Raw genomic sequence first — 12,496 nt, 5'->3', positions numbered from 1 at the left:
GAGTTTCAAAAGCCGAGTGAAGCCAAGCTCGATGGGATTAAGATGATGAGTATGAGTTACAAGGAGAATTCAATAAGTTTGTCACCCCACTGGAAGCATGAAGATCAAGAAGAAAAGGGGTTGACAAATAAAGTATGGGACCCCGGAACATACATAGACCACTATCAACTTAAGGGCCTCGTTACTTGCTTAGGCCCCCTTGAAGGCCTCGTACGTTTAAATTGGGATCCCGGAGGCTATTGGAAGAGCAAACACTGGTGGGAATTCGAAGAAGAGTACAAACATAAGCCACCATGACAACAAGCATCTCAAAATGTCCAACTTAAGGACTTTAACTAAAAGTGCTAGGTGGGAGACACCCCACCATGGTAAACTCTTTCCATACTCTGTTAATTTGGTTTAATAAGTGATTTGAGTTACCATTGTAGGTAGTTTTTTTCACTTCATAATTAGCTTGTTTGTGTACACTAGCTGCTAGCATATTAACATGTATGTTGTGCTTAGTAGAAATAGAATAAATCTCAAAACCAACTTGTATTTTAGAAAGTGTGTGATTTTGACTAAATAAGGAGTTGTAGGCACCATGGGGAGTCTTTGGGCAATTAGAGCTTTTAGGCATTTCAAAAAAAAAAAAAAAAAAAAGAGGGGGTGGACGCGCGCGCACCATGTACGCGCACGCGTCCATGAGCGGATGCATCATCACCCATATTCCAGAGAGTTGGGCCTCTCGTAGGCCAGCATTGTGCCTCAAGCCCAACTCAATCCACACTTACGCGCACTATGTGCGTGCGCGCCCATATAACTATAAGGAAACGCACGCGAACGCACACCTGCCGCGTACGCGTCAATCGGCTGCTGCAACTTCTGGGCCAGCACCCAGAGAGTTGAGCCGGCTCTGGGCAAACAATAAGCCCCTGGCCCAACTCAACTCGCGCGGACGCGTATATGCCGCGTGCGCGTCCATAAGCCAAGAGATGAAAAGGACGCGAGCGCACGTATCGCGCTCGCGCGCTTTATGGTGAACTGTCAATTGTACGCGGACGTGCAGGTGCCGCGTACGCGCAAGCCTAGTAGTGCAACCTCCAGGCCATTGACCAGAGAGTTAGGCCTCATGTGGGCCAACTTTAAGCCTCCAGCCCAACTCCTTGCACGCGTGCGCGCGCATTACGCGCACGCGTCCTTGCCTATTTTGATCATCCACGCGTGAGCGCACTGTGCGCGCACGCGTAGGTCCCTAGTTGTACCAATGCACGCGGACGCGCAAGGTGCGCGCCCGCGTCGATTCAAAATGATGATAACCTAATGCGCGACGCGCACTGCGCAGTCGCGCAAAACCTCCTCTCTTCCCCATTTTCATCTTCTTCCTCCTCTCACCCTCAACCGCCGCTGCTCCGCCGGCCACCACCGCACGGCCAACCCCCTCTCGCGCCATCACCTCAATCGCCCACGTCCTCTCCTTCTCTCGTCCATCCACCCCTGCCCAAACGCCAACCACCACAACCACCTCTGCCCGTCACCACCTTCACCACCGCCGGCGGCTGCGCCATCGTCACCACCCACTCCCATTCGCTCTCTCTCTCTCCCTCATCCACTAGCCGCTATTCACTCTCTCTCTCTGCTTCCTTGCAAAACCGCGGCTGCCGCCATCTTCACCGCCACCGTCCACGGCGGTGCAAGCTTCTACCTCTGCCGTCCCTGCCCAGTCCCATTTCCCTTTCCCATTCTCAGTTCCTCCCCGCTCCCAGGTTCCTGCTCCAATTTTTCATTTCTGTTAATTACTGTAATTTTCTATTAGATAGTCTGCATTCAAATGTTGTATGTTAGGATTAGTTAGAAATAATTGCGGTTAGGTAGCTAGGGCTGGATAGAGGATTCTAGGCCTGATAAGTGCTCCGTTTGTGTTTATTTTCTGTTTGTTTGCTTGTTTGCTAAGTGCCAAATTTGAGTTGCTCTGTATGCATTTTGTGCTGCCTGGATGCTTTCTTATTGCTACTGTGATTGGTTGATATTGTATTCATGCTGCTTGTGCTATGTTGCAATCCGGGAACGTCCAATTTTAAGCCGGAATGCTGCCCAATTTTCAAGAATTATTTTCTTTCTAGTCTTTATTGACAAATTGAACTTGGCATATTACTTCTTTAAACATTTGCCTAATGCACGCAAGTTCATAATTGGGCTAATTTCCGTCCTTTTTATATGACTCCTGGAATTGACATTCACTTGCATTTTTAACCCTCTTGACCATCACTTTGGGCCATGATGATGAACATGCCTATTCCTTATAAATTGTGCACATTGTTGGAAACATTGAATTCTTGGTTTATGGCTATGTTCTCTGATTCTTACTTGATTTCCATATTTCAAGTTTAATTCACATCATGTTTGCTTGCCATCTATCTTACAGCCTGGAAATGTTTTACTTGCTTCATGCTAAGTGTTTAATTGCCTATATTCTATTCTACTTTTCAGGATGTCGGATAAAGGGAAAGGAAAAGCATCATCTTCCAAAAAGAGGAAGAAAACACCAAACCCCACTTTTGCTTCACTGCTTGCCTATGCTCAAAACCCTCTACATGACATGGATAAAGCAAACCAACTACTACCGGCTCAGGATACGGTCAAATTCCCCAATCTCTACTGTGAACTCAGATTCCCAAGCTACAATTCAAAGAATCTGAATACTGAGAAGAAGCTGGTTATTCCATCAGATTTGACCGACATCATCCACCAGCGTATTGACCGGATGGGTTTGGCCTTTTTGGATAGGGAATTGAGCCGGGTGAACCGATCTTGGGTGCAGGAGTTCTATTACAATTTCTTCTGCGATACCCTTGATTCGGTACTTGTTAGGGGAATTGAGGTACCCATCACAGAGCAGGCCATAGAGGATGCCCTTACTTGCCGGCCTAGGACCAGTGACACTGATGCTTTCATGCAGGCAGAGATAGACCTTCACTGCATGACCTTTGATTTTGAGATATTGAGGGCAGTGGTAGCTACTCCGGATGCTCCTTGGGTTATGGATGCCGATAACACGGCACCCAAGGGGATGCACTTTAGTTATCTGAGCCGAGAGGCCAAGACTTGGCAGCAGATCTTCACTCATTACGTCATGCCTACGACTCATTTCACAGAGATCCCAGTTGCCATGTTGATCTTGATCCGCTGTGTGATGGAGGGGAGAGATGTTTATTACCCCCAGCTGATCAGGCAGTTCATGTGGAGGGCCCACATCCGAGGTCTCTTTCCTTTTCCGGTCTTGGTCACTCAGATGATTCAGCGGGCCGGAGTTCCGTGGCACCAGGATGATGTATCACCACCTCCACCGCTCCCTCAGAAGGAGCCAGTTACTATTCCGTGGGGATCCTGGGTGCACGAGAGGCCCGCCTCGTGCCGTCGATCTCGAGCCAGGGCAGCAGTTGAGGGAGCTGGACCCTCTTCATCCTCAGCCCCTGCAGGAGCATCTACCGCAGCCGCACCTCAGCCGCTTTACCTGTTAGTTCAGCGTCTCTTCCGGTACATGGAGCGCAGCCAGCGCCAGGTCATGCGTCGCCTGGATCGGATTGACCAGATGTTCGTGGCCCAGGGCCTTGAGCTGCCACCTCTACCAGAGTCTTCCGGTTCTGATGAGGAGACCCATGAGGAGGAGCACGCAGATTTACAGACTGAGGGTGTTCATGTGGCTGAGCCAGCACATATGGAGGCACCACCTCAGACACAGGAGTCTCAGCCGGTACCACCGCCACAGCCAGAGCCTACCGGTGTACCTATCCCGGATCCTCAGGATTAGCATCGAGGACGATGCTTGATCTTAAGTGTGGGGAGGTAGCCGGTGGCATCATTAGATACCGGTGAACATTTTAGCCACTTTTCTAGCTATCTCACTTTGCACACCTTTTGTGTATATTCGATGTATTTTGAGTTTATTTTAGATACTTTTACTGCTTGATACTTTTACTGCTTATTTTGGATTTATTTTGGATTTTAGATACTTTGATGCTTATGGATATCCTTGGATGTTTTAGATGATAGATTTCATACTTTTAGTTGGATTTTTCTTATATATTCTGCTTATCTTTATTTTTAGTTGTGGTTGTGATTAGAAATCATATTTTGAATTGCAAATACTTAGTCACCCTTTTTGCATAAGATATTGATTTTGAATGAAAAAAAGGGAAAGGTGAACTAAGAAAATTTTTGAACTTTTCAATCACAACAATGCTTAGTCAAACATTGGGATTTTTCAAGAAGCTTAAATAGAAGGCATTAACCCAATTGATTGAAAGAGAATTTTTGAAAACTTGCTTGAATTTCATACCTTGTGAAGCATGTATTGAACTAAGAACACAAGCTTGTGAGACTTGAGCCTATTGATGTGGTTACATTTTATAACCACTTATTTTCCATTCTTGTGTGAAATTGCTCTCTTTCTATGATTATAATCCTTGATTTGCTTGATTCTATATATCCATTTATTTCTTGTATTTATGCATTTACATGATTGAGGCCATCACTTCATTAGCCACTTACCCAAATAGCCAACCCTTTTATATTCCTTTGATTAGCCGATTTTGAGCCTATGCTTAACCAACTTATTCTCAATTTAGCTCATTACAAGCCCAAGGCGGAAAACCAATGAAAAGTCCTTGTTTGGATCTTTGATTAGCCTAGGCTAGTGAGAGTGTCTATTATTCAAGTTGGTGAGGCTTGGGAATATTGGATGGGATAAAAGGGATAGTACACTTTTATGTTTAGGAATTGGGCACATATTCATGTATAAATTGAATGTAGAGACCTTATGCATTGATGTTCTTGTATTTAGTTTGAAAAAAAAAAAAAGAGGAAAATATATAAAGAAAAAAAAATGGAAAAAATGATGATGGAAAAAAAGAAAAAAAAATTTATACAATAAAGAAGGGACAAAATGCCCTAAAGTGAAGTCAATAAAAAGGAATCAATGCATAAGTGTTATGAACCAAATAAGAATGCATGAGTATGTAAGAAAAAGTGGAGAATTGGTAGTTAGAGTAGTTTGAACTTGTATAGGTCATTATATAGTTAGGTGGAAAGTCTATGTTAATCAAAGATTCAATCCTAGTCCACTTAACCATAAATGATCCTACCTTGACCCTAACCCCATTACAACCTAAATGAAAGACCTCATGATGAATGTATGCATGCATTGAATAAGTGTTGATTGTTAGAAGAAAATCAAATTTTGGAAAACATGATTAGAAGAGAATTGAGTGAATTAACCCTTAAACACTTGAGTGAATAGAGCGGATACACATCCGGTGAGGGTTCAAAAGTCCAATCACATGTGTTCACCCATATTATCTATATTCTTGCAAGTTTGAACTCTTTTTGATAATTCAATACAATTGTGGTTTGGACTTAATTCCTATTGCCTAGCTCTTGTGCTTAAACATGCTCTCTTGGAAATTAATTTGTTTGAACTAAGCATTTCCATTTGCTTAGATAATTGCACTTAGATAGGATTCATGTAGTTTAGTTGCATTCAAATGTCATGACCCTTAGTTCCTTCTTATTTTAGCATGAGGACATGCTAAGGCTTAAGTGTGGGGAGGTTGACAAACCCCAATTTGACGGTTTGTTTTGTATTGAAATTAGAATATTTTGATAACCTTTTGTCACATTTAGCCTAGGAATTAGCATGGTTTTGTTATCTCTCCCTTATTTGTGGTTAAGTGTAAAAACATGCTTTTTAAGTCTTATTTTGATGAATTCTAGTTTCTCTTTGATTCCATAAGATGCCTTGATGTGTTTGTTAGTAATCTCAGGATGAAATAGGCTAAGCATGGATCAGAAGAAGCAAGGAAGGAAGCATGCAAGTGGAGAGAAGCACAAAAAGCCAAAGAATTGATTTCGGCCAAGCACGCGTACGCGCACAAGGCGCTCGCGCGCACATCGCAGAATCAGCCAGGGACGCGCACGCGTACCGTGCGCGCACACGTCGTAGTCCGCACGTGATTCCTTTATTGCAGCACGTGCCTGGCGATTTTAGGAGGTTTCAGCAACTAACTTTGGCGCCAAAATGCATATAAGAGCCAAGGATTGAAGGGGATTGACAACATATACACACATTCACATCCATAGACTAATTGTAGATCATTAGGTAGATATTTTAGTTAGTTACATTTGTAGAGAGAGAAACTCCAACTTTTCTCTAGGATTCATCTTCATTTTCTCAATTCTCAACCATTCCTTGGTGAGATCTATTACAACACTCAATTTACTTTGTTCATGTTGTAGATCCTCTTCTCTAATCTCAATTAGTGTTTGTAATTGTTCAATTCTTGTAGATCTTAGGTTTAACTTTGTTGTTTTGGATTCTATTGATTCATATGAAGATCTCATTTTCATTGTTATGCATTGTTGATTGTTGTTAATCTCTTGTGTTGAATTGCATCTCTTCTCAATTTTACTATGTCTTTCATTCTTGCCCTCCAAATGTTTGAGAAAATGCCAACTTTAGATATGGAGTAGTATTCCCTCACTTGGCCTAGTGGTTGAGTCATTGGAGACACTTGAATAATGGATGTCAATTGTTGATTAAGAATTGAGGATTGCTAATTGACTTAGAGTGCACTAAAGCTAGACTTCCCTAGGGTAAGACTAGGACTTGTGACTTGAGTTAATTACTTTTACTTGACTTTCCTCTATAATTAGGGGTTAACTAAGTGAAGCAACACTCCTTTGTTATCACAATTGAAGGAAGCTATAGTGATGGGACTTCCAATGTTCAACCTTGGCCAAAGCTTTTAATATTGATTGATTGTTGTTTTCTTTTATTCACACTTTTATGCCACACTCTTCAAGCTACAAAAAGACCACTTAACCAATACATGCATCCTTGTAGCATTCCTAGGGAAGAACGACTCGGGACTAATACTCTCGATTATAGATTGTAGATTCGTTTGATAAATGGATTTTGCGTCGGTTTAGACTATACTACGATTGATTACTTGATAACTTCTATACCGGCAAAAATTCATTTGTCAATGAACCGTCAGTTGTCCATACTCGAAACAATCCCCGGCAACGGCGCCAAAAACTTGGTGCACGAAATTGTGATCATCAATGGCGCCATCAACATGGTACGCTCATTGCAATCTCAACTCTCTATCACAACTTCGCACAACTAACCAGCAAGTGCACTGGGTCGTCCAAGTAATAAACCTTACGCGAGTAAGGGTCGATCCCACGGAGATTGTTGGTATGAAGCAAGCTATGGTCACCGTGTAAATCTTAGTCAGGCGGACTCAAATGGGTATAGATGATGAATAAAACATAAGGATAAAGATAAAGATACTTATGTAATTCATTGGTAGGAATTTCAGATAAGCGTATGAAGATGCTTGGTCCCTTCCGTCTCTCTGCTTTCCTACTGTCTTCATCCAATCCTTCTTACTCCTTTCCATGGCAAGCTTATGCAAGGGTTTCACCGTTGTCAGTGGCTACCTCCCATCCTCTCAGTGGAAATGTTCAACGCACCCTGTCACGGCACGGCTATCCATCTGTCGATTCTTGATCAGGCCGGAATAGAATCCAGTGATTCTTTTGCGTCTGTCACTAACGCACCACCTTCAGGAGTTTGAAGCACGTCACAGTCATTCAATCATTGAATCCTACTCAGAATACCACAGACAAGGTTAGACCTTCCGGATTCTCTTGAATGCCGCCATCAGTTCTTGCCTATACCACGAAGACTCTGATCTCACGGAATGGCTGGCACGTTTGTCAGGCGAGCACTCGGTTGTCAGGCGATCAAGCATGCATCATGTATCAGGAATCCAAGAGATATTCACCCAATCTAAGGTAGAACGGAGGTGGTTGTCAGTCACACGTTCATAGGTGAGAATGATGATGAGTGTCACGGATCATCACATTCATCAAGTTGAAGAACAAGTGATATCTTGGACAAAGAACAAGTGGAATTGAATAGAAGAACAATAGTAATTGCATTAATACTCGAGGTACAGCAGAGCTCCACACCTTAATCTATGGTGTGTAGAAACCCCACCGTTGAAAATACATAAGAATAAGGTCTAGGCATGGCCGAATGGCCAGCCTCCCAAAGAGGGTTCAATCATCAAAACATGATCAAAAGATCCTAAGATTGAAAGATAGATTGAAAGATGAAATACAATAGTAAAAGGTCCTACTTATAGAAAACTAGTAGCCTAAGGATGAGTAAATGACATAAAAATCCACTTCTGGGCCCACTTGGTGTGTGCTTGGGCTGAGCATTGAAGCATTTTTCGTGTAGAGACTCTTCTTGGAGTTAAACGCCAGCTTTTATGCCAGTTTGGGCGTTTAACTCCCATTTTGGTGCCAGTTCCGGCGTTTAACGCTGGGAAATCTGAAGGTGACTTTGAATGCCGGTTTGGGCCATCAAATCTTGGGCAAAGTATGGACTATCATATATTGCTGGAAAGTCCAGGATGTCTACTTTCCAACGCCGTTGAGAGCGCGCCAATTGGGCTTCTGTAGCTCCAGAAAATCCACTTCGAGTGCAGGAAGGTCAGAATCCAACAGCATCTGCAGTCCTTTTCAGTCTCTGAATCAGATTTTTGCTCAGGTCCCTCAATTTCAACCAAAAAATACCTGAAATCACAGAAAAACACACAAACTCATAGTAAAGTCCAGAAAAGTGAATTTTAACTAAAAACTAATAAAAATATACTAAAAACTAAACCAAATATACTAAAAACATACTAAAAATAATGCCAAAAAGCGTACAAATTATCCGCTCATCAATCAGCAGCATGAACACAAACATCAAAATCCCCCTTTTTAGAACCCTAATTTTAACCTCTAATCTACCAAATTTCCAAGCAATCTTCATCTTCCATTCTTCATTGCCAACTGAATGCCTTGTTCTATCATCACATGCTATGACATCTTCTTCCAAAACTTATCAACCCACAAAAATAATCCATACCATTTCTTACCCACAGTCTAAACAGCCAAGAAAAATTAGTCAGCAAATTTTATATGCATAAATATAGCAATCAACAACAATAATACTTACATTATAGTTTGGACAACCTAGGAACGGTCTCCCTGGATTAGAATCCGTTCCTGACCACCGCAGCACTGGTCTTGACCCGCAGCTACACCATTCTGGCAAACGCGATTCTCTGTTTCTATTCATTCTCCTTATGATGCTTCTAAATGATCGTGGGTTATTCAAGCTCCCAGCTGCATTGCTCGCGCTTGCCATAACAATCGGGTTTCAAAGATGGGGAACACAAGAACAGAGAACCGAAGAGAAGAGAAGAGAAGACAGAGCACTGTGGGTTTCAAAATTGGGGATTAAGGTTTTAACTTTATTTGAGGGACCAAATTGATTCCGGACAGTTTACTCTGCCACATCAACTAGCCGTTGTAATGCCCATGTGTCACGAAGCCTGCCAACTCAGCTTTTCGGTAGCGCCAGGTGGGCAAAATTTGCCGGAAAGACAAGTTTGAGTCCCGGAGTGCAACTTCAGGGATGAATATTAGTAACTTTTAAGTTCAAAAACTATTATGAGGCTCGAGTGCAACTTCAGAGACTACATTGAGGCTTATCTCAGCTAAGTATGTTGTTGGATTTAGGAGTGGCAAACAAAAAAATCTCCCTGTCCCGCCAAAAGCCTTTCTTTGGCTGGTTGGCTAGCCCGTCCTTCCCCGCCCAACGAGGTGGTCTTAAAATTTCACCCTATCCCAGCTAACAGTAGACTAGCAGGCCAATGGGCTCAAATCACCTTTTTTATTTATTTATTTTTACTATTAATAAGTATTAAATAATATAAATTATAAAAAAATATTAAATAAAATATATAATTTTACAATCATTTTAGTAAATTTATAATTTTACAAAATATAAAAAATTATAATTTTTAAATTAGTTAACATTAAAGTCTTTATAATTATAAATATGTAATAAACATAACTATAAACCTAATTTTTTAAAACAAATTAATAAAATCAACATTGTTCAAAGTAAAATAAATATTGTCCAAAATATATAATTAAACATCTACAAATTTAGTCACAAAAAAAATATCTACAAGTTTAGAACATAATCGATCAAACATAAAATATAATTCAAAACACTAACTTAGAACATCTTTCAAAAATCCTAAGCCCAGCGAGAAAGCCTGTTCGGCCCGCCAAAGCCCACGGTTTAAGCGATGCGTGTTAGACGGACTTTTGATATATGGCGATCTCAATTTTTCAGTTCGGCTCATATTTTTTAGTGGATTATGCGGGTCGACCCGACGAGTTTAGGCCCATGTGCCACCCCTAGTTAGATTTCTAGACAAAAAAAAATTGAATTAATGATCAAGTGATAGCCAAAAACAATAAATTCTGATAGTCTTTTAATATTTTTTCTCTGAATAAATCCTATACGAAGAAATAAGGAGTTTAGCATGATGGAATAAATCCTATAAAAAGAAATAAGGACTTTAGCATGATTCACGTATCCACTCCAGTCCACAAGTGTCTTAGGCTCAAGTGTTTTAGGGCAAAGATTTTCAGGTTAAGATAGACTGAAATCCATCCCATATTATTAAATGCTTTTACAAAATGCCATGAAAATGACGATATATGAAGATGATGAAGATATGACGCGTACTTAGGTGCTTTCGTACCATTTTTTTTACTTTGGTTCATAATTGATATTCGCCGTCAATCACAGTTTTTAATTCCTTGTTGGTTTGTAGACATCTCGAAGAATAGGTGGAACAATTAACCTGTAATTTTAAAATTTTTCTATTATAACCAAAAGTAAAGTGCAAACCCTCAATCAACACGTGATTAAGAAGGGATGAGATCTTTCTACTCAACTACTACAATCAAATTTCTTCCCCATTATTTGTAGCAAGACATATAGACTAACAAATTAAACAAATCAACCGCATAAATTATTAACTCATAATTTACACTGACCTTGGAAGTCAAGTTCATACCTGAAGCATGAATGAAAAATTAGGTATCAAGTAGAAGTACCATGTATATATGTTGAAGCTCAATCACAGATTAAACTAAAAAATGTATGCATTCTACTTTTTACCCACATCTATCTATATTAAAAAGTAACAACACTCTTCATCACCATCACCATCACCATCACCAGCTATATAAATCTCAGACTGTACTCATCAATTATCTATCCCATCAATCTTCAGTCATCGCCATATTCATTACCACTAAAACATGGCTTTCAATTTCAACAATAACCTTCTGGTAATCCTCATTGGTTTTGTACTAGTTCTCTTCCACATCAACAACATCAAATTTACCTATGCAACAAGCAGATTAGTATTATTAGATGAAAACAATAATAAGCCAGAAAAATTTTCTTCACTTCCTCAACAACCCATTTTCCCAGTTGCACCACTTCAACAAAACACACCTTCATTTATGCTCCCAACATTGCCATCTTTGCCACAACAACCAATCGGTAACAATAACATCAACAATAGTTTCATGAACACACCACTTTTTTCACTTCCAACATTGCCACCTCTACCCAAATTGCCTCCTTTACCTTCTCTTCCAATTATGCCCTTTCCTACTTTACCATCTAATAATGCCATTCCTTCATTTCCTTCTGTTGCACCTCCAAGACCTTCCCCTCTTGGCTTACATCATCATGGAGGAGAAGATGATACAAATTAAATTTCACCCGTGAACACTCAACAATTAACAAAATAAACTTTTTAGAGTTTACTTCATATATTCTCCTTATTTTTTTTAGTCCGTCTCTTATTTGAAATTTTGGTACGTTTATATATAAACTAATATTTGTTTAGATACGTCAAACGTACTAAAATGCTAAAGAAATAGATTAAACACAACAATTTGAAGGGAGTATTTTATGTTGTGTTCGATCTAGTTAGAACTTTCTCGCCATATTTTATGTGACAGTTAGTATATTAAGGACGGAGATATTGTTTGCATTATTCATGTTGTAACTGTATTTCCTATGTATTCCGTGATTAATAAAACCAATTTTATTCATAGCTTTTGTTGCTTTCAGAAATATACAAAGTTCTGAAAACCGATCAAGTTATGGAATTAGTAGAATTAGTAGTTTAAAGATTCAAAAAATTTAATCGAGATTTAATTCGAATCAAATTATATATAATAAAATAATATATTTATTTATAAAATATATAATTTTTTTAATTCATTATATTTTAAAATGGTTATGTAACAACCACCATTCAATATCCACATAATCAATCAATTACTCGCCTCAATTAAACTTATTTGCAGACTTGCAGTTATCCAATAAACTTTGTTGGCATTCTTAAATTAACACCGGTTAAATTAAATCCCCTATCTCGATGTCGCATAATTTAACTTAATAATTCCCTTCCCTTTTAGTTTCATGGCAGCAGCGGTGGCTCTCACGCAACCAGAGCGGCAGTGGCAGCAACCGGAACAGCAACAATGTTAACTTTCACAGTAGTGACGATGG

The sequence above is a fragment of the Arachis stenosperma genome, chromosome 3 (genome assembly GCF_014773155.1).
Source record: "Arachis stenosperma cultivar V10309 chromosome 3, arast.V10309.gnm1.PFL2, whole genome shotgun sequence".
Lineage (NCBI taxonomy): Eukaryota > Viridiplantae > Streptophyta > Magnoliopsida > Fabales > Fabaceae > Arachis > Arachis stenosperma.
The sequence above is the reverse complement of the archived record's forward strand: the minus strand, read 5'-3'. Positions refer to the sequence as shown.